The following is a 27,885-nucleotide window of genomic DNA, read 5'->3' on the forward strand; positions in this document are numbered from 1 at the left end:
AGGCGATCGTGTGCTCGCCTAATTCCAGTGCCCACTTTGTCAGCCTTCCTGAGAGCGCGGGACGCCGCAAAACTTGCTGGATGTTGTAACCAGTCAGAACTTCAATGGGATGACCATTGAAATATCTATAAAGCTTGCGCGACGCGTGTGTTAGTGATAAAACTAACTTTTCCATGATGGAGTAGCGCGTCTCAGGATCTGTCAGCACCCGACTCACATAGTATATTGGCGTTTGGATTCCCTTGCGATCCACCAATAATACTGCGCCGATGGCGCGCTCTCCTGCTGATAGGTATAATGTCAAAGTTTCACCAGGAAGTGGAGCTGTGAGCGCGGGCAGATTTATCAAACATTCTTTAATCTCACTGAAAGCTTGCTCGGCCTCAGGAGTCCATTTGAACTGACTTTTCTTTAAGCAGTTTCTCAATGTGTTGACAAATGGGGTAGATTTGGTTGCATGGTTCGCTAGGAACCTGTTGATTGAGACCAATCTACCATTCAGCTTCTGTACTTCTTTCATGGTGGATGGTGAGGGCATGTCAAGGATGGCCTCCACATTCTCAGGGTTCACCTTGAAACCATCCTTGGTGACCATTACACCTAGAAATTTTCCCTCTAGTACGCCGAAAGTACATTTGCTCGGATTGAGCTTCATGTTAACTTCCTTTAGGCGCCCAAGGGTTTCTTCGATGTCTTTGAGCATTTGCTTTTCCTCCCTGCTCTTGATCACCAAATCATCCACATAGACTTCTAGGTTTCTTCCGATTTGGTCGCTGAAAACGGCATCCATAAGTCTTTGGTAGGTGGCGCCCGCATTCTTCAAACCAAAGGGCATTTTTGTGTAGCAAAAAACACCCTTGTCAGTTCTAAATGCGGTCTTGTCCTCATCTTGTGGTGCCATTTGAATCTGGTGATAGCCCTTGTAGGCATCCAGAAAACATTTGAGTTTGAATGGCGCCACGGAGTCTACCTTTGCATCGATGTTTGGTAGGGGATAACAATCCTTTGGGCACGCTTTGTTGAGGTCCTTGAAGTCAATGCACATCCTCCACGACCCGTTACTTTTCTTTACCATCACAGGATTGGCTACCCACGTCTGGTATCTTATCGGGCGGATGATGTTTGCGCGCAGTAAATCCTCAACCTGCTCATTCATGGCCCTCGCTTTCTCATCCCCCATGACTCTCTTCTTTTGAGCAATTGGCTCTACAGACTTGAAGGTGTTGAGAGAATGCTGCGCCACGTCTCGCGGAACCCCAGTCATATCAGAGTGTTGCCACGCGAAGACCGACATATATGCTGTGAGCAATCTTTTCATTCTCAACCTCGTGTCGTCTGATATCGTTGCGCCAATTGTGATCTTCTGCTCCGGGAATTTTGGGTTGAGAATCCATTCCTCTGGCGCGTTGTCTGCCATTGGAAGTTTCATTCTCCCCTCCCGCGGAGTACTTGTCACTGCGCACAAATGATCTCTGTATACAAAAGTTACACCTGTTGGTGTTGGGAACCCCAACGCGCCGTGCGCTGGCGACGGTATGGCGTTGAATTGGGCAATCGTTCCCCTACCCAAGATCATATTGTGGCAAGAAGTGGTGGGCAAGACCAAGAAGTTGACAACTTCGGCTCGCTTGTGTTTCTCATCCCCCATAGTTAGCTCAAATTGTATTTGACCTAGGGGATGAATGATTTCATTGGAAACACCAGAGATCGGTGCATTCACAATTTCAAGCCTTGCTTGGTCTGCCGGATCCAGTTTCCTGAAACACTGCTCATACATTATGTCTGACTCGCTGCCAGTGTCCACCAGGACTTTTGACACTTCGTAATGAGCAATGTGTGTAGTGATAACAAGAGGACTGGTGATGGAAGGGCCTACCCTGATTCTTGGGAAGATGACTTGCTGCTCGCGCCAATCTCCTTGGATTTGCGCGCTTCTCTTTCTTGAGGTCTGCCCTTGCCTTCCTCCATCGGCTACACAGATTCTTTTGTACTTTTTGCTGGCTGAGGCTCCTGATTGTTCATCTTCTGGTCTTGAATTTTTCACCAGGTGAGCTAGCTTGCCTGATTTCACGTCCTTTTCAATTGCATCCTTCAAGTGGTGGCATGCATCAGTGTTGTGCCCTGTGGACTTGTGAAATTCACAGTACTTGCCACTGTCTGATGGTCCCTTGTAGTGTAGTGGCTTGGGGCTTTTGAATTGGACATTCTCAGTGCTTAACACCTGTGAAGGAGTTTTAATGAGGGGAGTCCATATTCTTGGCAGAGGTCTGCTAGGATCTCTGCCGCCCTCCCTCTTGTCACCCTCCCCGCGATTACGAACATCTTTTTGGGGCTGGGGTGAGCTTGGTTGCGCCTGTTTTTCTGCGGAAGAAAAACTGGTTGGTTGCAACCTGGACCATACAGAGTTCTGCTTGCCCCTTTTTTCTTTGCTGCGCGGTGACTCAGCTTGATGCGCTCTTTCTCTTGCCCTATCTTGGGCAATTTGTTTTTCATTTCTCGCGAAGACTCGCGAGGCTTCCATTAACTTGGCCCACGTGGTGGGCATGCCCTCTCTGCTTACGAGAGCTCGGCGTAGTTGATCACTGCGAGCGCCTTGTATAAAGGCCACGCGCAAAAGTTGCTCAGTGATCCCTCCGATTGCCAGAGACTCCTGATTGAAACGAGTGATGTAGTCTTCAATCGTTTCATCATTCCTGCGCACGCAGTGCATGATGTCATCAGGGTCGCGCGTGTGTCTGCGCTGCTGTACGAAGTGGGCTTGGAACTTTTCCAATAGTTCCTCGAACCCATCGATTTGCCCAGTCGGCAAGCTCTCGAACCATACACGCGCCGCGCCCGTGAGGCAGCGAGCAAACATGTGACACCATGTTGGCATCGTCCAGCTCTCTAGGTTTCCCGTGTTGTAAAAACCTTGCAAGAAATCGTTTGGATCTGTTGTGCCGTCATATTTACCCAAACCACTTGGCATCTTGGTTTTGTGCTGGATGGGAGCCTGCGCGATGCGCGCAGTGAACTTTGAATGTTTCACCAAGATGGCTGGTCTATACGGTGTGGTTACGTCCACTTGCCCTCTGACTGGTGGGCTGTACGGCATGTGCAGATCCAGATCGGCTCTGGCTCCAGGCGCCATGTTCACAGGCGCGCGGAGCTGTGAGCCTCCTGCATGAGTATCTCGCGTCTTCCTCATGCTATGCACTTCTTCATCACTGAACTCAGTATGTGCAGTGTGAACAGAATGTCCTTCTTCCGGCGCGCGCGGCCTTTTTGTTCCATGAACAGTTTGCTTATCAAGCGCTTGCCTTTGTGTTAAGTCGGCTAGCTTTTTCTGCTTGACCATCTCATTATACTTGTCCATTAGACGCCGCTGCTCGTTTATGAGCCATTCTTTAGGATCATTTGTTTCCTCTTCTGGACCCATTGGTCCTTTTTGTTTCGCGCCGGCAAGATTTTGTAACGTAAGATCGTCTGGAGGAGTTTCAGTCTGGCCGTGGGGAGTTGTGATGAAGGGACGGTTACTGGTGGTGCGCGTAGAATCACGCGGCACCCTCAGAAACTGTTGTCCCTCATTAACATCCTCACGTTCAATATCCTCTAGAACTTGATCAACGTTATGAACGCCAGAAACCATGGTGATTTTTTTTTATATATAGATCTGATGAGATCTGATTGCCGTTGTAACAGTGGATGGCGCCAATGAAGAAACGTGGATCGACTCACTGGTAGACGATCTACTTTCCTCGGGTGTGATTATACTATTTCACCGATGGTTTTCTTGGATCTGGGTTCTTCCACCTACAAAATGAACAGCACCGTCAACTTACCCCTCAGAAAGGGACAGAGGGGTCCTCTTTGGGGTAACCCTCCGGTGTGAGAATAAGTATTTGTGGAGAAGATAATAATATGTGAGAGTAAGGAATTTAGAGTGTATTGCTTAATAGCTGAATACTCTGTGATTGTATGTTATCAGGTGATATGTGATGATGTTTCCTTGTGGAGTTGATGCTGTATTTATAGTGCTAGGGTTTCCACTGATTGGGCTCAGACCCAATTAGGGTTTTGCTGGCCTCCTCCAATTGTTCTGCGCCACGTGTCCTCTGGGACACCTGGTGCTTTCTCATTGGTTGTAATCACGTGGTAGCACATGTGTCATGCTGAGTTGTCCACCTTTCATTTGGCAGCTGTCAACATCAGCATATTCTTATTCCTTAAAAAGATACCTTCTGGAAGGTTGTCTGACGTGCACAATCAAGGTTGCCCTAATCCTGATTTGGATAAGGACGAGGTTGATTATGTGCATGTGTGATATGCGCCAATCCTGAGGATGCGCGAGGTCTTCTCTTTATTCTCACGCGCAGATGTTTCATGCGCAGATGTGATATGCGCCGCGCGCTGATGCGCCACGCGCATATGTGTGCCTGGGCATATGATGCCTGAGCATGTGTGGTGCCTGGGCATGTGATGCCTGAGCATGCGTGGTGCCTGGGCATATGATGCCTGAGCATATATGATATGCGCCATGCGCATAGGTTTTGGCTTTGTGCCTTTATAATGTCTTGATTTCAAGCCTGTTGTCTATATCTTGTGGGTTGACCCGCCTTGCTCCGTGTTGAGGCGGGTACATACCTCTTCATCATTTAAGATATATTATTGCATCGATCGTGTTTAAACACGGTACCTTTGGATGAAGTACTTATGTGCCCTACTGAGACAGAAAGGATTTGACGATTGAATAATTAAGAGTGTGCTTATAACGAATAAATTTTGTTCAATTCATATTAATTTCTTTTTTTACCACTTTTTTTAGTTTTTCTTTATTTCAATTACTTTTGTTTGGTAAATGATTTGTTGACCCGTTTTCTTTGCATAAACATTTAACTTTAGTTTAGATATGTTTAGCTAACCAGTTAAACATATCAGTTATTTATTTTTACGTCACGTTAAAACCTGCATGATCTATGTTAATGTATCGATGCATCAGATAACAAATACATCTTTTCTGCGCACCACGAATGTCACATGCTAGTTGTAAACACATTTACATATTTAAGTAAGTTGTAGATACATTTATATCATATAAGTGATATAACCAAATAACAATAATTATAGAACTTTCTTTTAGGATCTTTCAGCAAAGATGCATTACATTTGTAGAAACATGTATCCATAGGTTCCTAAGTAAGGTACACCGTGATATGCTCTATGTAGCATTTGTTGTTAAAACACACCTAAACTTAGGTAACTCTAGTAACAACTATATGTTCCGTGAATTGGGAACCCATGAAGCAAAAACGTTTGTCCTATGTTCTTCAAATATATACTCCGGTAAATAAACAAATTAATTTCAAATCTTATATATTATGATTGAATAAGCTCCAACATTTGAAATCTGATATATATATTATAGGTTTCAATGCTTCTAATACCTCCAAAGATTTAAATCAACATTAGAATCATTAATGTCATGATCATCACTCCAATCAAAACCTTTTTTCATGCCTGGTGGTGTAATCACCAATCCCTCCGCCATGCTATTATAAAAACCATGCATATTAAACAACATTTCTTCATCCACAAAACCCGTCTCCGCCACTTCCACCGCCATCTTCTCACCACAGTTTCCACCTGAGAAAACCCTGATGAAGAAGATGGCATGGTGTCATAACGTCTTGGTCCAAATGTAAGAGCTGCCTCAAAAGCAGCTTGTTTAATATCACTATCAGAAGTTGAAGCGGCTCGTCTAATCAGACAAGCCGAGTCAGGAAAATTAAGTGGTGAGTCATCACCGCCTAAAGCTAGGGTTGCTGCATCATAAGCCCTAGCTGCCATTTCTGGGGTTGGGAATGTTCCCAACCATATTCTATGTTTGGTACTCGGCTCACGAACTTCACTAACCCATTTGGACCCATTTCTTAACCGGACACCTCTATAGACGGGGTGTCTTGTTTCTTTAAACTTCTTCCTCCCGGCATTTCTCTTTGTTGATGAGGATATGACGAGTTCGGGTGTGTCGGGTGGAGAAGATGATGACGAAGAGGTCGAAAACGAGCCGTCGTCATCAATAGTTTCCATTTTTGTGACTTATAGAGGAATGGAGGAAGTTGATGAGAATTTATAGTAACACATTTTTAGCTTTTGGGTATTTATAAACAATATGAATAAAGAATTGAAAGTTGACATGAGAAGCTGGCTACATGATTTGTCATTAAAAACACGTGCAAGATTAATGACCAAGTAAAACATAGAAAACAAAAAAACATTTGTTTACAACTAAACGGCGGACGGAAACTGGTCCACCAGGACCACCACAGATAAGTGACGTGGAGAGCCGAACGTCGGATAAGTTTCATTCTTAATTATGTATGTACTTTATTTTTGGTTTTGATGTATATCAAACAAATATGAAAACCTAAAAAGAAAGAAAAACCAGTGCTACCACCTGTTCCGTAAATGTGTAGTTTACTAAGACCGGCCATTGTGGGCTTCAAAAAGGCTACATAGGGCCGATTTCGGGAAGGTCAACACCGGTGTTTCGAAACCTCGTTTTTTACGTAGAGAACCGCCTAAATATCAGTTAAAATTAGGATGTCAATCTTGACTCATGTGTTGAATAAGTTGTATCAAAATGTATAAGATGAGTCATAATGGGTCAAATTAAAAAAAATGATTGAAACGAGTTAAAACGGGTTGACATTTCTCGGGTTTTTTTATTTTTATTTTTTTATGGAACGAGAAAAACGGAGGAAACTTTTTGATATTTTTACTTTTTAAGTTTTTGATTTATATTTCGAGTTACAATTTTTTAGTTATTTTTTTGATGAGTGGTTTTGAAATGGGTCCAAATGGCTTGAAATTTCAAAACCCATTTCAAAACTCCTCACCAAAAAATTCAAAAAAAATAATTAAAAAATTATAACTCGAAATATAAATTAAAAACTTAAAAAGTAAAAATACCAAAAAGTTTCCTCCGTTTTCTCGTTCCATAAAAAAAACCCGAGAGATGTCAACCCGTTTTGACCCGTTTCAATTATTTTCTTTTTTTAGTTTAACTCATTCTGACCCATCTTATACATTTTGATACAACTCATTCAACGAATGAGTCAAGATTGTCACTGTTAATTAAAATTATTAAAATAAGTCAAAATACAACCAAAGCTGAAATCTGAAAAAGGTAGTATGAGCATTAACTAATAATAATAATCTACACGGATGATCGTTATGAACTCGTGGTTTAGGTCAAATTATGGATTTCTTCCCGATATTTACAAAATTGCATGCTTATTCGTTACCTAACATTATTCATTTCATAAACGATGATTGGGTATGATAAAATCACTATTACATCATTTTTCAATAGTTACAATATAGCCCTTATTTATTTCTTTAAAATGTCTACATTAGCTTTTGGATGGGGTCGAAAAGAAATGTACTATAGACTGAATTAACATTATACCTACTCAAAACAACATTTGCATGTGCTTCTTTATATATCACGCTATTTTGAAAAGTATTTATAGATGGAACCGTTGACGAGTTATCAACATTGACGCGAGTTATCATCATGTTGACATGTTACGCTAGGAAATGAACGTGTTCTCTAAAGGCAGACACACAATCTTTTAAAGTGACGCGTTGAATAAGAACCTCAACCGCAACCTTTTTTCTTCCTAGTTTTAGTAAAAAAAATTTATTTCAATTATAAGACCATTAACATCGTTAACTACCACAAACATGCTCGATCAGATGTCACATCAGATGATCAGATGCCATTAGCCCATCAAAATCACATATTTTCCCATCATCCTTGAAAACATCACTATATTTTCACATTATCGTCATGTTTTACATTTATTTTCATATATAATTTGCTTTTTTACCAAATAAAATTATTGTTAAAACTTTAGTTAACTTATTATAAAAACAACTACATGCTATTATGCTAAGTAAAATAATTTATTTAAACTAATGTATTGTATAAGAAAAATATAAACAACCAAATAGATAATGGCTTTGAAATAAAGAGATTTCAAATATTTGTTATTATGTAGAATTATTAAGCTTAAAATTAAAAATAAAGATAGTATACACTATACAAGCTATTAAATTAGGAAAAAATAATAGGCATTGTGGTATGGTTCTATGGGGTATGGGCCGTATGGCCGTATGGGACTATGTGTCATTCTCCATTTTTTAATTCAATTTATTTTTAATAATTTTCGATATAATATTTATTGAACCCGGAAACGAATTAAAACAGGTGAAACAATTAAATTACATTTAATTTTTAAAAAATACAAACCATAAACTTTAAAAAAAACTAATATGCTATGCCGTATTGTGGACGATTTTTTTCTTCGTTATTTTCAACATTTCGAGATCGCTTCCGATAAAAGTTGGGTTCTATTTTTTGGTAGAGAAAGATGAAGATGGTGAATAATGAAGATGAATATGGTGTTGATTGGAAATGGATTTGAAAATGGAAATGATATATACATAAACAATTAATATTTTTCTAAAGTTAATGTATGAAAATGGTAGGGACGGAAAAGGAAGGCAGCGTGATATGTGTGAGGGTGATCATTCCTCTCACGTGACACATGAAGTGAAGGAGAGGGGGCATGATGTGTCAATGAGATCATGCAATGATGTTGTGGTCATGTATGATCCCACACCTCACTGCTTTACATAGGACTCACTGCAAACACGGTAGCAATGTTCTTAATCAATGTCCTTAATCACTGACACTTCATGGAGAGGCGTCATCCTCCATGTTATGACACGCAGCCTAATAAAAATTCCATACACTCGGCTATAAATATAAAACTCCATCAAACGATAAAAGAATTATGATCCCTCTCGCTATACTTTGTCCTTATTATTCGTCACAAACTTTACTGATTATCACGCCGGATGGTGGTTACATGAAGCCAATGAAAGTTTCATGTAACGAGGATTGCTTGGTTTTCATATAAGAGCACTCACATCTAGATTAAGGATTCTTAGTTTATCACACCCTATAAAAATATCCATCTAGCCTCTGTATAGACTCCTGTTTCTTCATGAACTAAGTAAGTTTCTTTGCTATTGTGAAGTAATAATGCGCTTAATCAATGAATTAAAATCTTTGAATTGTTATCACGTATTCACATACACGGCCATGTAACCACAACAGGCCAACATCAATCAGTTATACTCGTCAACAATCAAATATCGATTTTCATATTGCTTGAACACAAATCGTGATCGATTAATCATTATCAATTCTCGCATTAAAAAATAGTTTATAACTTGAAATTTATATATTTATAAAAATGTTAATAACTTAATTTTATGATAATTTATAAGTGATAGAAAAGAATAAAAGAATAAAATATGAAAAGAAATACACAACAACAACCGTATCATGTGTGGATAGCTTTGTTGAACATTATACCTATATTTATCTATACTCTCTAATAAAAGTTTACAAGTTTTGTCACTAGTTACTCTTATATTAAACGTCAACTTTTTTAATAAATTTATAATAGTAAAACAATAGTTACCATTCTTAAAATTTATGTTTCAAAATTTGTTAATATAATATTACTTTCTTTTTTTTCAAATATTTGATATTTATAATTATCTTTTAATTTAAAAGTTGTTTTACAGACTATTATACAACGACTGTATTAATAGTGTTTAACGGGTTTATTGTTTCTTGTATACTGATTATTTATTAAATATTATACTTTCAAGAACTACTCGTGTAATACACGAGCCTTAATCTAGTATGTTATATAATCACGAGCTGTTTTTATTATAATCATTTTAGCTCTTCTAATATAAAACAATAATTTTGAAAGAAAATAATTTAAAAAACCGGTTCAAAGTGCCAAATGGACATATCCGGACAATTAAACCGTCAAATATGTAAAGCCCATCAATTCGAAAGACACATCCATCCTGCCCTGTTTGGTTTGTCATTTCTCAACGCTGAAGTAGTAGTTCGATCCAAATTTTTTGTCGAAACCAACTGAACCAGACCATAAACATCCCTAGACAAACGATTTAAAGGCTCGGCTTTCCTAAGATTAAATGTTACGGGATCTCCATCAATTAAGATCCCGAACAACAAAACAAGCATGTTTTAAGACCATTACGTTGATTAAACCGGGTTTGTTCAGGAGTGTAACGGGCCAACAAGTGACACGTAAGGAATAAACATAAGTCAGATTCATGGACCCATGTACGTGCTGTCTTTCATGTCCTTTTCCACTTTTGTATAAGTTGAAAATGGATTACAATCATGTGTCTACGTGGGTTATATAGTTAGGGGTTGGTAGCGAGATTCTTTCCCCATTTTAACGTTATACTATGGATATTAATCAACAAGCCAAACCACTTGTTACTTGTTTGAGATTGGTTGGTTAAAACGTGAAAACGGGTTGAGACTAAACGAGCATAAAAATGAATTTTCCTAAAGAGTCCGAGCCCAAACTTCATTTATCAATTTCACCGTGTCATGCAGTTTATTTATTGCATAACTAATAGTTAATAATTATGATAAAAATAAGTATTGTTAATAATTGTTAACTGAGGCGAGCTCGAAACGAGCTCAAGCTTTAATAACTATACTTGCTACCCAGAGCTCGAGCTTTATAAATAGAGCTCGAAATGACCCGAGCTCAAGCTTGAGCTCTTGTAAACAAAAGCATACGGTCAAACCTAAATAAACTCCAACTCGATTCATTCCGTTTAATTTTATTTAACAGTTCTTTTAAAATTTCTTCTAATCAAGTTTAAGGAAGAAAATAAGTCAAGTTTAGGTCATCCCAAACCATACCCGATTATTTAGGTGGAATAATCGAGCATATTACAAATCTCATAGCCGTCTCAAACCCAAAAAAGAAAATTTAAAACTAATCCTAACCCTTTATGGAATGGATATTACATGTCCTATAATTAAAAAATAAAATTATATGTTATGATAAAAATAATTATAATAAACCATAATCAATATATCATGTCTAATATTAAACTACTATAAACCAAATTCTTGTTTTATAATATTTTTATCTTGTGTTACGGCCATCCATGGTGGTAAATCCAAAATGTGAAACAAAAGATGGTAAAGTAAGGCGGTGCAGAGTTTCTCATTTCATACCAAAAATATGGGTTGTGATAGTGTGAATTGTGACGTAGGTTAATGTGATGTTAACATTATTAGTCTATAATTAAAATTAAAAACTTAACAAAAAGTGCCCCCAAACATGTGATTCCCTTACACACTCGCCCCATTTCGTTTATTAAAAGCTGAGTTAGATATAAAAATCTGTTTTTTATACTCAGGTTATACTTGTAAATGTACCTCCACAATTTTGATGTAGTAATTTCACCAATCATATCAAAGTATTTTTATTTATAATTTATTGTCTAAAGTCTAACGCGGTAATGCTACATTGCTAGTCACGTATGGGCAATTGGGCATCTTGCGTAAACGTTGTGTTAATAAAATTTGTTTTAATAAGGACTCAACTAGAAAGAAGTGCATTGTGGTTTTATTAAGGACTCAGTTATAATAGTTGTGTAATAAAAGGTTAGAATACAAATAGTAATGAAGTGTAGGGGTCAGTATGAGCAATTATTTATTTAACATTTTAACCACCTCACTTACGTTGTCGTGGAACATGAAAATCTTTGTATGTTGACGTTTGACTCCGTTTTCAACTTCACGTGGTGACACGTGACGTTTGAAACAAAGAAAACACCGTTTTCACTATTTTTATCGGCACTTAAACACTAAGACTCGTTCTTTTTATTTGGGAATGCAATTTTCTTTTCAGACACATAATTTTATTCTTTTATAACTTATATGTATATATGTAATTATTTATTTAAAAACAAGTAAATAGTTAGATAAACTTGCTTTTACTACAACCTTTAAATTTATGTATATATTGGGCCGGCCCATAGGGTGGCGGGTGGTCGACGGCCACGAGCCCGACACTCCGTTAGACCCGAAATTTTTTTTTTTAAATAATTTATATTTATTTTTATTAAAAGCAATATGTATGTTTAAACTTAGTTACATGATCATTGACTTAATCTAGTGGCAAAATGGTATTACTCTCAAGCAAAAGGTTATGGGTTATAGTTTAATTTGAGACATGTTTAATCCTATTTATATACAAAAGTTTTTTATACAACCCAAATTATAACCAAGTAAATTCATAAAAAAAATTAATTGTTTAAACCAACAAAATACCCTTTTTTAATTAACGTATTTATATACAAAAGTTTTTAATTAAAGCCACGCTGCCCCTAGTGGTGCACTGGGAGAAGCTATGTCAAGCTACCAGGAGGGTAGGCTGACAAACGAGCTTCGAATTCTCCTTGCCCGGATGCAGCCGCGCGTCGAGCTGCTTTGTCGTGAAAACGACAAGTTAAAAGCAGCTCGTATCTAAGAAGTAGCTCAAGTGCGGGCTGTCCGGGAGGAGAACAGGAGGCTCTCCGCCGTTGCTGCGGAGAAGGAGAAGGCCTTCAAGGCCCTTGAAGTTGAAGTTCAGGCCCGTCTCGAGGCCCGTTCCAAGGCTGCCCAAGCTGTTAACGAACAGCTTCGGTTAGCTAAGGAAACCGCTCGGAACGCAACTGAGAGGGCCACCAGGGCTGAAGCTGTTGCTGAGCCTCTACGCACCGAGAATGAGGAGCTTAAAGCCAAATTAGAGAGGCTCCAGCAGGCTCATGATGCCTTGGCCATGGAAGACGCCAAGAAGCTCCAAGAGATCTTGGACCAGAGGGGCGTGCTTGACCATACTGAGCGTAAGCTAAAGGGCGTCGAAGAGGCTGCGGCTAAAGAAGTGTTGCTTACCAACCTTAACAAAAGTGAAGCCGAACGCGCCCGTAACCAAGCTTAAGCTGCCCTCCAGGAGGCTCTGGTTACCAAGGAATGGCTTCTACGAGAAGCGTTGTCGCAGGTAAGCTTAGCTTCATAACGTCTTTACGCTTTTCTTTGTACTAAGAAAAGGTTTTGATACTTGTATTTTTTCTTGTAGGTTGTGCATCGGGTCTTCACGGACACATCATACGACGATGCCATGAGCGCAGCCCTCAACGCTTCTCATGAGGATGGGGAAAAGGCTGGCTTCCTGCTTGGTCTAGGGTTCGTTGAGAAGGGCATCCCGCCTTCCAACTTCCCTTTATATGATGTGGATACTGAAGCTGCTTATGACCAAGCCGTGAACCAGTATGCTGTCTTCCCGCATCCAGTGGTGGAGAAGGTGAACAAAGTTGCTGCTGCTGATGATGGGTTAACCATTCTCAAGACCTTCCTTGAACCGCCACAGCCAAGTGATGGTGCGGGTACAAGTGGGTTTGGAGGAAGTGGTCCTGAAGCTTGAACCTTTAGATCCCTTTCCACTGTTAGGATAGGTTTATGTTTTTGTATAGATTTACACTCTTGTAGGCGGGTAGATACCCGGCCATTCTTGTAATACTTGAATTTTTATAGAATGTAAATCCTTTGTGCGGGTAGGACCGTCACTCTTGCTTGATAAACGTTATACGACTTGCTCATGCATATTATAGTTTAATTTGGCACTTGTTTTGCCGCATAAACAATATATGATTCGCTTGTGCATACTTTAGTTTAACTTAGCAATTTCTTAAGTACTTTAAATAAGTTAACCCATTAACGTGACCGATAATAGGTTAAAGTTTTCCTTCCTCTTTCGTGATTGTGCGGGTAAGACCGTCACTTGCACTTAGTAGGATGGCTAAACTTTACCTATATCTGACCTGCGTAGAGGTTTTCCTCATTTTTTCCTTGAAGATATTTTCTAAGTGTTCTGAATAAGTTAACCGTTCGACGCGCGGTTGTCAATAGGTTAAAGTTCCGTTTCCTCTATCATGATTTGTGCGGTTAGGCCCGGCACTTTCATTTAGTGGGATGACCGAACTTCACCTATGACTGACCTGCGTGAAGGTTTGCCGTTTTTTGTGTTTATGCGGGTTTTGCCGCCTTCCACACGCAACGATTTCTTCACACTTATTTATGCGGTGAAAACCGGCATATCAGTGTTTTGAATAAATTAACCGTTCCACGCGCGATTGTCAATAGGTTCGGTCTCCTCTATCATGATTTGTGCGGGTAGGACCGGCACTTTCATTTAGTAGGATGATCAAACTTTACCTATGACTGACCTGTGTGAAGGCTTTCCTTATATTTTCTTTAGAAATTTATCGTTCTGTGTTTATGCGGGTTTTGCCGCCTTCCACATGCAACGACTTGTTTTCCCACTTATGTATGCGGTGAAAACCGGCATATCAGTGTGGAAAGCTCATTAAGCATAAATGTAAGACCATCAGCGTCAATGTGATAAGGAGAATCATTTCCATTAGAAGTGGCTCTGGGCCTTTTCTTTTACAAGTTTGGAATTGATCTACATGCAGACTGTGTAATTGAGCTCCATTCCATGTTCTTGGGAGTGTCATCGAGCCTTTCGAGCCGATATGCACTTGGTTCGGAATCTCGTTGTTTACGCAGTATGTAGTCTCCGATATTGAAGCTGCAGTTTATTCGTGTTTTCCCCAACTGGGGTTCTACACGCATTAGCCTGTTTAGCGTTCATTACGCCACGAGGTGCGTGAGCGTCCCATCTCTGACAAATGCTTCGACGATGTCCTTCAAGTCTACGCATTCCTCGGTGTTGTGGCCTCTTGTCCTGTGGAAGTCACAGAATTTGCTCTGATCAGCGTTGTGACGCTCTCGGATTATTGGAGCCTTTGGCCATGGGAGTCTCTCGGTGTCGAATATCTCGGTGACGCTTTTGGTGAGTGGCGTCCATCTGGAGTTCCGGTTCGACGACTGCATGTTATCCTTTCCGCCTAACCGAGGGTGCGAGCCGGATGAAGTGTCAAAGTTTACCCTTGACTGCCAAATGCCTAGCTTCCTTTTTTTGTTTAGTCGGGCGGTAAGGACATTGTTTTCTCTTGTTTTCTGGGTGTAGAGGTTTGTGCTTTGGAGAAGATCTCTACCCAGTTGCTTTTCCGTTTCCGCGAAGCGTTTAGCTGCTGTCTTGATGGCATCCCATGTGGATGGCATGCCATCTTTACCCGTTAAGGTGCGGATGAGCTCTGGGTCTTTTGTGCCCTGGATGAAAGCAGCGCGAACAAGATCTTCGCTAATATTACCCAGACTTAGCTTCTTTGAGTTGAAGCGAGTGATGAAGTCTAGCAAAGATTCATCTTCCTCTCGAATGCAATTGAGGATTGTCCATTGCTCTTCGGTATACTTTCTTTGTTGGCTGAAGTGTTGGCTAAACTTCTGTTGGAAGTCTGCCCAATCGTAGATGTGGTGGACCGGTAGACGGTCGAACCACGCTCTGGCTGCTCCAACCAGCGTCATCTGGAACATATAACACCACGTGGGTTCCGTTCAGTTGCTGACGGTTGCCCCCGCTATGAATCTGTTCAAATGATCGTCTGGGTCAGATATACCATCATAGGTGCCGATGTTTGACATCTGTTTGGCACTTCTTGGGGCGATTGCTTCCGCAATGTCCCTTGCAAACTTGGAGGTTCCCGCATTTGCAGCGGTTGGTCTGAAGGTTTTAGAGAAGTCACGTGGGTTTCCACCCGCGTTTTTTGGTTTGAAGGTTTCTCCAAAATTCATTCTCGGTTGGAATTCCATTTCCTTACGCTTCCCTTTCTCCCTATGGCGAGGGTTTGCGTCGGTGTCGGATTCCTCCGAATCATCGTCCAAGTACTCGCACTCATTGCTCATGTTGAGCTGTTGAGTGCTTCCGAATTCGTCAGCCTGTTGGAGTGAACGCAAGCGTTCATCCAACTCAGCTTGGAATTCCCTTTGACGTTTTTCCGCCCACGCTTTAACTTGTTCAAGTGTTTGGCGGGGGGGGGCTTCGTCTGTTGTCTTTCCACCTGGGTATCAATGAATCCCAGGGGAGGATTGTTTACTGCACTTGCCCCGGCTCGGGTAACCGGGGTAGTGTTTGTAAAATGTGTGTATTCGCCGGTGTTCCCCCCAGTAGCTGGGGTTGTGGTTACCGGTGTTTCTTGGTTATTCGCTGGCTTTGGCAACGGAGTAACCTTAACCATCTTTCCAGAAGTTTGAAAAAACTGAATAAATTAGTTCTAGCTTTTATGCACGGATGGCGCCAATGAAGAAACACTAATGGACCCCGAGTAGATTATGGATAATCTGGGGGTTAAATAGATGTTTCCCACGAGGGTTAGTTCCGGCAAAGATGGTTCTGATGACCTGCAAAACAGACACCGTGAGCTCGTCACTGAGAAGGGGGGGTACCTCCTTGTGACCACCCTCCGGCGTGAGAATCAGACTAGATTGCTCTTGAATATGTGTATATTAAGAGAAATGACTAGAGCAGATATGATGGTATGAGATGAGATGATAATACCGTTCCAAGGTGTTGGAGTATTTATAGCCGAATGTAGGTTTCCAAGAAGGTACAGCCGGCTGAATAGTATTCCTGTTCTGCCAACTGTGGGCTACGCACGTGCCATGCTGGTGGTTGGTGGGTAGGCAGCGGCTGATAGTGACCAGGCCGGCTGTGTACTATTCCTGTTCCACCAACTGCAGGCTACGCACGTCCTCCGACAGGTTGGTGAGTAGGCAGCGGCTGATAGTGACATACAGTACAAGGGCGTGCTGTTCGTCATACTGTTGTCAGTGAGCTGTCGTATCTTTGGTCAGATCTTTTATCCATACCTCGTCAGGTACAGTACAAAAGATCCTCCAGTATCGTACGGACTGGCTCATTTATGCGGGAGTGTCCCCGGCTTTGTGCGGGAGTTTCCCGGCTTGCTCATTCCTTCAGGTGACATTACTGAATTATTTAACAGTTAAGTGCCTTGTGCGTGTAGCCTTTCTGCGCGGGTAGCCTTCCCTGAAGGCTAGTATCCGTTGCTGCGGGAACAGGCGGAGTACGTCGACCATTGGGAGGCTTTTCCTGCGGGAACAGCTTGCGTACTGCGCGTAAGGACGTCACGTCTCTGAGCATGGTGGGTCCTGCGGATCCAGTTGGTTTCTGCGTGGACGTCTCTTCAAGGTGAGTTGCGAGTTTAGCCTTTGCGCAGACGTCCCTGTTGAAGGTGAGTCTTGCGGGTTCAACTGCGCAGACGTCCCTCTTTGAGGTGAGTCTTGCGGGTCCAACTGGTCTCTGCTGGGACCTACCTCTTCAAATGATAAATCTTGATTCTTGAAACTTAATAAGTAGGAAGATTAGTTACTTCTGAAAAAGATGTTATCTGAGTATTGAAAAAGATCCAAGAAAGTAGTGAAATTGATGAGAGAAAGTTGAAATGCGTGTGAGGTGGATTATTGAAGAAGAAAGATGGGCGTTGTGTGTCTGCAACAATAATGGTGGTGGTGGTCGGAAAATGAAGATCATGATGGTGGTGGTGCATGTTCTTTTATAAATAGTCTCCAAATAGGAAATTCACTTGAAATTCATATGCTGAGACGAATTTAAAAAAAAAACACGTGGTACGGTTTCATTGGTAGACGAAAACCATTGGCGGGAATCCAAACATTATGACGGAGATAGATTTGGTTGGACTAAATTAATAACTTACACAACTTTTGGACTATCTTGATCTTCTCTCTCATCCAAAAATATTATTAATCAATAATATTGTTCAGACAAAGCTTAAACAGATGAAATTTCTAAACCTTTAGTAGAAAGGTTAAATACAACCTGATTACGTTCCAAAAGCACTAATATTAATGTTTTTGGGCAAGAGTATGTTCCATATCGTAATGCAAATGGAACCCGGTAACTCGATCGTCTCGATCGAGAAACAATTTTGTTGCATCACACCCACACAACTTTTTCCATACCGACTGATCATTTGAATTTGACAATGAAACGGCAAACATAAACTCGATCAACTCTTTTTGTCGCGTCATCTCTACTCCCCCTCTTGCATGGCCCTATTCTCCAATTCCAAATCAATTCGATTAAAGAACGCTTTTTATTAACCTCTAAATTGAAAAGTCTCCGAAATCTTTGCGACAAGGTAGAATCTCCAATCCAAACTTAAAACACCTTCCTTTGCTCCAAAAAAAAGCGTGTCTGGTTTACACAGACAAAAGACTACAAGAGCGCTCATTAACGAATAAGTATTAAGTTTTTCAACAACATATTTTATATATTATTTCTAAGTAATAATAGTTGTAAATACAATACATATGGAGTTGCTTTACGTTCCAGTCACATTTAAATATGTTATTGCTAATGCTGCTCAACATATTTCATACCACGCTATTATAAGTTGTAACAAATTGATATCTAAAATAATATATTTTAATTAAAAATCTAAGACGTTTATATCGATTTTATTAGTAAAATATATATTGTCTCGTTTAAAGGGCAAATTGTAAGCTTTTAGATTTTATAATTTCAGAAATCGCATACATGAATTATTTTATACACCATGCGCAGTGTCCTCTCCTTTATTGTTTTTTACAACATTGATCAAAACCCTTGATTGAATTATTAATTTATTCACTTGTAAACACCAAATCAAATGGATCAAAAAGATGTTATCACAATAGATCAAGAAGTGGAAATCATGAAGACCCAAATGAAAAAACCACCTAAACTACTTAGTGAATCAGCCGGCAGTAGTTCTTGTTGCATATTTAGAGTCCCCCAAAGTCTAGTTGAAATCAACAAAGAAGCGTATCAACCTCGAATTGTCTCAATCGGCCCATACCACTATGGAAACAAGGATCTTGAAATGATTCCAGAACATAAATGGAGGTACCTAGATGATATGATCACAAGAACCGGTAAGTCACTTGGTTTTTTCATGAAAATTATAGTGTCAATGGAGGATAAAATTCAAGAATGCTACTCGGAGTCTATTGATCATATTGACACTAATGTTCTTGCTAAAATGTGTTGGGTTCTATATGGGTGTAGCCCCGGCCCGTCTTGGGTTGGGCAGTTGAAGACTAGAAGGGTTGAATGGGCTGGCCACCCACTCAACTTTAGTGGCCCGTTTTATATTATTTCTTGTAACTTATGGAGGAAGAAATAAAACCCTAGTTAGCCTCCCTATATAAACAATGTTGTATCTTGTAATTTCTTGAGCACCTCAATAAAAGAAGAGACCCTGTTCGTTGCCCGTGGACGTAGGTTACACACCGTGACCGAACCACGTAAATCCCGTGTTCGTATGTATTGCTTTACTCCTATACAATTATTATTATTAGCAATTGTGTGTGTTCGTGAAACCCACTTTCGCCGTCATTGACTTAATATATTACATTGAATTCTGTGATTTGTTTGTGGATACCTATTGCCATCGTCCAAGCATTTTTCTCACTACCATTATTAATTAATTTATATAGCCTACAATCATATTGTGAAACTCGATCAGAAGGAAGCAAGCCGTGCATGTTCATTCGCTTTCAGGTTCTGTTCGTTTGGTTACTTGTTTTTATTAATTTAAGTTTTGTTTTACTTCTCGTTTAGCTGCTGCGCTTATTCGTCTCGTATTATTATTCGTTTTAGAAATCAATTAGAAATACCGTTGTATTGTGTTGATTTCTGTCACCCTATCCGACTCCTTTCGGGTCAGCCGAGTACATGTAATACCTAACAAGTGGTATCAGAGCCAGTGTTGGCTCTCACTCTTTGATCTCCGGTATTATGGCTGATGAGGGTAAAACGAAAATCGAGAAGTTCGATGGACAAAACTTTGGATGGTGGAAGATGCAAATCACGGATTTGCTAATACAGAAAGATCTAGATGTGGCTTTGGAGGAACCGCCAGAAAAGATTACAGATGAGTGGAAAGCTATTGACAAGAAGGCGAAGTCAACAATTAGGCTTGCCTTGTCTATGAACGTAGCGTACAACATCTTAGACGAAACCACAGCGCGTGGAATCATGGAGGCGTTGTCAAACATGTATGAGAAGCCATCATCTGCAAATAAGGTGTTCCTAATCCGGGAGTTGGTAAACACACGCATGAAAGAGGGAGGTTCTGTTACCGAACACATATACACCTTCAATTCTCACCTGAGACGTTTATCATCGGTGAAGTTCAAGATTGATGATGAATTGCAAGCTTGCCTACATTTGTCTTCATTACCTGACAGCTGGTCAGGAACAATCACTGCAGTCACCAGTTCAGTAGGTTCGGATGCCTTGACTTTCAACAAAGTTCGTGACCTGATTTTGAATGAAGATTCTAGAAGGAGGAATAATGGAGAATCATCAAGCACTTTGCTAAGTGCTGAAGGTAGAGGGAGAAGCAAGAACAAAGGAGGCAACAGGGGTAGATCAAAATCTAAGAAAAGAAGCAAATCTAGACCAAGAAAAGATATTACCTGCTGGAATTGCCAGGAGAATGGGCATTTCAGAAGTCAATGTACCAACCCTCCAGCACCTCAACAGAAAAAGGAAGTAAAATCTACTTCGGAAGTAAATGCTGCTACAAATGAAGTTTCAGATGATGAAGCCCTAGTCTGTTGTGTTGAGAACACAGTTGAGTCTTGGATCATGGACTCTGGTGCGTCTTTCCATGCCACGTTTAGCACAAAGAGCCTAATGAATGTTAGAACAGGAAACTTTGGTAAAGTCCGTTTGGTGAATAATGAGGCTCTAGATATTACCGGGATGGGGGATATCGACTTGAAGACTTCTTCGGGAACTACATGGACTCTGAAAGATGTCAGAATAATTCCTGGGTTAAGGAAGATGCTGATTTCTATTGGGCAGCTTGATGTTGAAGGTTATAGTGTTACTTTCAGAGGAGGGCAATGGAAGGTCATTAAAGGTAACTTGGTAATTGCTCGCGGGAAGAAAAAGGGTACGTTGTACATGGCAGAAATCTCAGCGGGAGAGGTGAATTCAGTGGCTAGTGGACCGAGTCCATCATGTTTGTGGCATCAACGACTCGGCCACATGAGTGAGAAAGGTTTGAAGATACTGGCAGAGAAAGGAAAATTCCCTGATTTGAAAAAGGTGGAACTTGATACAGGGTTCTGTGAACCTTGTGTGCTTGGCAAGAAGAAACGGGTCACCTTCATAAAATCAGGAAAAACACTTAAAGCAAAGAAACTTGAGCTCGTTCATACTGATGTGTATGGACCAACACCAGTATCATCATTAGGTGGCTCCAACTACTACGTTACTTTCATTGATGACGCTACACGGAAGCTATGGGTCTATTTTCTCAAAAACAAGTTCGAGGTATTTGAGATTTTTAAGAAATGGAGGGCAGTCGTGGAGATGGAAACGAATCTGAAAGTGAAGTGTTTAAAGTCTGACAATGGTGGGGAGTACATCAGCAAGGAATTCGTTAATTACTGTGCTGAGAGGGGTATAAAGATGATTAATACCGTTCCCGGTACGCCACAGCAGAATGGAGTAGCCGAAAGAATTAATAGGACACTGAATGAAAGAGCTAGGGCAATGAGGTTAAATGCAGGGCTTCCAAAGACCTTCTGGGCAGATGCAGTCAACACTGCTGCATATCTTATAAATAGAGGACCGTCAGTTCCTCTTGGATTCAGACTTCCAGAGGAAGTATGGAGTGGAAAAGAGGTTAAATTCAAACATCTTAAAGTGTTCGGTTGTGATGCTTACATTGGGATAAAAGATACTGAGAGGGACAAGCTTGACCCTAAGGCGAAGAAGTGTACTTTTATAGGCTATGGAGACACAAAGATGGGCTATAGGCTTTGGGATCCAGAGGCCAGAAAGGTATGTCGGGCTCGTGATCCGGTTTTTAATGAAGCAAGACTTTACAAAGATAGAAAGTCATTCACACAAGAAGTTGATAAAGAACATGTAGAGTTTGAAGATTCAAGTGAGAAGGTTGATAGTCAGAGCTCAGAAACATCAGAAGAGGTTTTGGAAGAAAATGCAGATGAATTTGAGGATTTCTCTGACAGTGGGAGTTCAGAGCCTAATACTGAACAGTCTCCACTAGAACAAGAAATGATTACACCTCAGCTAGAGGTTAGGAGGTCTTCCAGAACCATTAGACCTCCTAAGAGATATTCTCCTTCTGTTAATTACCTTCTACTGACAGAGAATGGTGAACCACAGTGTTACTCTGAAGTAATGAGCTTGAAAGACTCGTCTCAGTGGGAGAAAGCGATGAGAGAAGAGATGGATTCACTTAACAAGAACGAGACTTTGGTTCTTACAAAGCTTCCGCCCGGGAAGAAAGCTCTTCAGAACCGATGGGTATTCAGGATCAAGGATGAAAGTGATGATACAAAGAGATATAAAGCACGATTGGTAGTGAAAGGGTTCCAACAAAAGCATGGGGTTGATTATAATGAGATATTTTCCCCTGTGGTAAAAACGACTACAATCAGACTGGTGCTTAGTATTGTGGCTGCAGAAAACTTACATCTGGAGCAGTTGGATGTGAAGACAGCTTTTCTGCATGGTGACCTTGAGGAGGATATCTACATGGCACAGCCAGAGGGGTTTCAAACAGTTGGTAAAGAAAGCATGGTGTGCAAGTTAAAGAAGAGTCTTTATGGGTTGAAGCAGGCGCCCAGGCAGTGGTATATCAAGTTTGATGATTTTATGGGCAGGAATGGATATAAAAGATGTGAGATGGACCACTGTTGTTATCTCAAGAAATTCACCAGTTCTTATATCATTCTACTGTTGTATGTAGATGATATGTTGATTGCCGGTTCAGACATGTCAGAGATTAATAAGTTGAAGCGACAGATGTCTGAAGAATTTGAAATGAAAGATTTAGGTCCAGCCAAGCAAATTCTTGGCATGAGCATCACCAGAAACAAGGACAGTTCTCTAACTTTATCTCAGGATAAATACATATGGAAGATTTTAGAGAAGTTTAACATAAGCGATGAGAAAACCGCTACTCGAAGTGCACCTATGGGTAGTCATATTAAACTTTCTAAGGATCAGTCTCCTAGTACTGATGGAGAAAAGGCAGATATGGCAAAGATTCCTTATGCATCTGCAGTGGGTAGTCTTATGTATGCAATGGTATGCACGAGACCTGACATCGCTCACGCAGTGGGAGTTATTAGCAGATTCATGTCAAATCCAGGGAAAGCACATTGGGAAGCAGTGAAGTGGCTGCTTAGGTACCTAAAGGGAACTTCAAAGATGGCGTTATGCTTTAAAGGCAAGAATGCAATTCTTAAAGGGTTTTCAGATGCTGACTTGGGCGGATGTAAGGAGACTTATAAGAGTACTACGGGATATGTGTTCACTATGGGGGATACTGCAATCTGTTGGAAGTCTAGACTGCAAAAGAGTGTGGCACTCTCAACCACAGAAGCTGAGTATATGGCAGCTGCTGAAGCGAGTAAAGAGCTTGTTTGGTTGAGGACTTTCTTAGAGGAGTTAGGCAGGGAACAAACAGATTATCCATTGTACTGCGATAATGAAAGTGCTGTGAAATTAGCCAAGAATCCTGTGTATCATGGTAAAACAAAGCACATTCATATGCGTTATCATTACATTCGGGGTTTAGTCAGTGATGGGACTATTCGGTTGGACAACATTAGGGGAGACAGGAATCCGGCGGATATGTTTACCAAGGTTGTGACCTTGGACAAACTGAAGCTATGTGTAGCTTCAGTTGGTCTCCAGGAATAGTGTTGAGGAGGTGGCGACGAACAGGTAGAAGACATGGTTTATATTGATGACAAAAGATTACAGGTACTGGTGTGTTTACAGGTGGAGCAAGTGAAGACGTTCCAAGGCTCCAAGTGGGAGATTGTTGGGTTCTATACGGTTGTAGCCCCGGCCCGTCTTGGGTTGGGCAGTTGAAGACTAGAAGGGTTGAATGGGCTGGCCACCCACTCAACTTTAGTGGCCCGTTTTATATTATTTCTTGTAACTTATGGAGGAAGAAATAAAACCCTAGTTAGCCTCCCTATATAAACAATGTTGTATCTTGTAATTTCTTGAGCACCTCAATAAAAGAAGAGACCCTGTTCGTTGCCCGTGGACGTAGGTTACACACCGTGACCGAACCACGTAAATCCCGTGTTCGTATGTATTGCTTTACTCCTATACAATTATTATTATTAGCAATTGTGTGTGTTCGTGAAACCCACTTTCGCCGTCATTGACTTAATATATTACATTGAATTCTGTGATTTGTTTGTGGATACCTATTGCCATCGTCCAAGCATTTTTCTCACTACCATTATTAATTAATTTATATAGCCTACAATCATATTGTGAAACTCGATCAGAAGGAAGCAAGCCGTGCATGTTCATTCGCTTTCAGGTTCTGTTCGTTTGGTTACTTGTTTTTATTAATTTAAGTTTTGTTTTACTTCTCGTTTAGCTGCTGCGCTTATTCGTCTCGTATTATTATTCGTTTTAGAAATCAATTAGAAATACCGTTGTATTGTGTTGATTTCTGTCACCCTATCCGACTCCTTTCGGGTCAGCCGCGTACACGTAATACCTAACAAAATGATGGTGCTTGATGGTGTTTTCTTGATTGAATTCTTTAGAAAAGTTCGTAAGTTGGTTTCCACTCATCCAAATGATCCCATCTTTAAAATGGGTTGGCTTACCCAACTTCTGATGGTGGATTTTTTAAGGATAGAGAATCAAATCCCATTTTTTGTTATAAAAAAGTTGTTTGAAGAGTCTAAATCCGAAGATCATAATTATCCGCTTAGATCTTTAATCCTAGACTTCTTCAATTATGTGATTAGTAGGCATTAGTAGGCAACCGAATGTTTTAATGACGGGTGAGCATATTCTTGATGGTAAGCATTTACTTGATTTTTTAAGAAAGAGTTTAATATCCTCAAACACGTCTGGGAATAGAAACTGGATTTCTAGTGATACCAGTGGCGGATCCAGAAATTTTCGCTACGGGGGGGGGGGGGGGGGGGGGCACAAAACTGATAGGGTGAAGAAACGGGTTAGGTCACAGGGCCGACAAACCGTTCTAGAGGCCGGGAGTAATGAACTTTCGGGGCGCATGAGAGCGTAAATGGGCCTCCCTTAAAGTTAAATAACATATTTTAACTATATATATAAGTTGCACTTTGGACAAATATATAGTTAGTTATATACATGATAATTGCATGTGCTCTAGTTGTATGCATTTTTAGAAAACAAATGAAAATAGTTATATAAATAATATTGAATGTAATATAAGTAGAGTGTCAAACAAATAAAATAATCAAATAATTTTAACGTAATTCGTAAACTGAAATTAAATTTTGTGAACTCATAAATTCATGGATAATAAAAGCTTTTATATAATACTTTTATTAGTTAACAATTTTATTTAATAATGACTAAATTTATAGTTTCTAGGTTGTTATGTGTCAAAAAAGGCTTGGGTGAATTTTGGGTGAGACATGAGAGAGTCAGTTTATGAATATTTTACACAATAACCCTAAAGTCATAAATATTCATCTTCTCCATTCCCTCACCTGCAATTCTTTTTTTAAAAAACATCGAACTGTCTACAATCGGTGATCGGAAAATCACTCCATTCTTTATCTTTTTAATTACCGACGGTGGGCACTAACCGATAGTTGACGGTGGGCATTGGCCGAATGTTTACTAATTATATACGAAGGTGTACCAGCAAATATGACACTCCGCCAGCTGGACGGTGGGCATCGGCCCACCGTCGTAAAGCCCTAGATCCGCCCCTGGTGATACGGTTGTTAAAAACAACAACCTTTCCCTTAAATTCATCGGACCTGCAACGAAGCTTGTTTTGTCCGGGGTTAAATTTGAGGCTAAACATTATGCTGCTAGCTTCTTGGATATTGAATTTAAGAACGGACGGCTTTTAATTCCTCCGATTAATATGGACAATTTTTATAGTTCTTTTTACAGTATGGCTTTCGAGCAATGTTATTTTTACTGTTCGAAACAAATTACAACGTATGTTGCTTTCATGGGATGTCTCATAAACACTTCAAAGGATGTAGGACTGCTTTTGGAAAAGGATATTATTGTGAATAGTTTTGGTTCGGACAAAGATATTGCAAAATTCTTCAAGGATGCTGGTAAAGATATGGTTTTTGATATTGATGATCATTACTTGGCATTCTTGTTTCTTGAAGTAAATAAGTATTGTAAGAATAAGTGGCGTGTAGGTTTGGCCGGGTTTAAACACACCTATTTTGAGAGCCCATGGTCCACAATTTCCGCCTTCGCGGCTTTTATTCTGCTTTCTCTTGCAACTCTTCAAACATTTTATACTCTTTTTCAGTACTACCGGCCTAAACATTAAGCGAGGTAAGCGTTCTAGGTAGTAGCCGGTGGTTGTTGTAGCAGCAGTCAGTTGATGATGGTTTAGTTTAACTGTTAATTCCTTAATTTAATTCTTTCTTGTAACCTGCTCTTTAGTTTTAGTAACATTTGTATATACTTAGCATTGCTACATATGAATTAGTTAAATCTAATGTACGTTTCTAATTTTGTGTTTTAAGAAAAGGATACTTTACTTACAAAGTGAATTCACTGAGGGTTATGTTTGAAATTTAATTGAAACCAAAGAGCCTAGCTTTGGCATTGGGATACTAATGTGTTGGATAAAGGTTTGTCTTTCCAAAAAGTGAAGTTGAGGTCTCTAGATTATTAAAAAAAGTGTAATTTAAGAATAGGGTTTAGATAGTAAGTGCTAGCTAGAGGTGCACATTTCAAATTATAATACTAAACCGATTTAGGTTGGAAACAGATTGAAGAGCCAAGGTTTAGGAACCTATGAAATTGGTTACGTTAGGTTCGATTTGGGGATCGGGTTGTATAACAACCGTTTCAATTTTTTAAATAAATCTATAAATAATAAATAAATAAATCTTATAACAATATAATAACATAAAATTCATTATTTTATATCATTATTTTTAACTTTAGAAGTTCTTAAAACATTGAAGACCACTAAAAAATAAATTTAGAAATTACGATACAAAATACATTATTTTTATTTATTCTTGGTCTTCGGGGAAGTCGTCTCATCTAAACATCTTCAATATTGTTGGTTCTTTGTAGTGGCGTATGTTTATCGATAGGTTGTATGTGAGTTATATATCGTAGAGTGGAGATGATCATTTGCTTGATACTTCTATATTGTGTGTTTCCTCCTCGATTGGATGTTTGTCTTAATTCATTCCGCTGCGTCTAAATGATCCTTCAAGCAAATGCACATGCATTTCCATTGCAACGAGAGTAAGTTTTGTTCTTCTAATTGATAAAACTACGTCACTAGTAGGAAAAGCGGATTCCGAAGCTACCATAGAAGAAAGGATGGTTAATAAATCTCGGATCATGGTGGCAAGGACTGGTAATTATATTTCCTTTCCTTTCCATCAAAAAATGTGAACTCGTTGGCCAAAATATACTCCAAACCACAACCCACTAGCCGCCAATCCCCCCCCCCCCCCCCCCCCTCGCTAGCAGGTTAATGCCTAATGGGCACAAAGAGGTGTGGTCACCCTCATTTCAACCAATCACATTTTGTTTGTTTTTTTTATTGTCTTGTTAACTAACCCCTTATATTACACTTGATATTAAGTTGGTTAGTTAAAGTCCACTGCATACGTGACAATAATGTGACACATTAACTAACCAAATCATAACAATAGTCTAAATGTTAATTTTTCAATTAAGTCACCTCATATCACTACACCATATATAGCGACATTTTCATCCTTTCATTACTATTTGTGGTTCACTGATGAGAAATAAATGAATAATGACAATGTGACTATCAATCACTCCTTTCACTTTATAAAGCTAGGTGTGTCACAAATAGTAATTGATCAATTTTTATCAGAATCAAAAAGCCGTAAATATTATCAAACGTCACAAGTTAAAGTTATTATTTATCAGAAAATTATTTCTTTACTAGAATAAAATTGCCTTT

At 39.8% G+C, this 27,885-nt stretch overlaps 2 pseudogenes; one reads left to right on the forward strand and one right to left on the reverse strand.

The window, feature by feature from the left end:
* Positions 1 to 5,416: 5,416 nt before the first annotated feature.
* Positions 5,417 to 6,371, reverse strand: LOC143546146 (dehydration-responsive element-binding protein 1B pseudogene; annotated as a pseudogene).
* A 12,169-nt stretch (positions 6,372 to 18,540) lies between these two features.
* On the forward strand, positions 18,541 to 26,250 carry LOC143546120 (UPF0481 protein At3g47200-like; annotated as a pseudogene).
* The last annotated feature ends 1,635 nt before the right edge of the window (positions 26,251 to 27,885 follow it).

This window comes from Bidens hawaiensis, unplaced genomic scaffold (genome assembly GCF_021521415.1).
Source record: "Bidens hawaiensis isolate Kalapana, Puna unplaced genomic scaffold, B.hawaiensis_p1.1 tig00014233_1, whole genome shotgun sequence".
NCBI lineage: Eukaryota > Viridiplantae > Streptophyta > Magnoliopsida > Asterales > Asteraceae > Bidens > Bidens hawaiensis.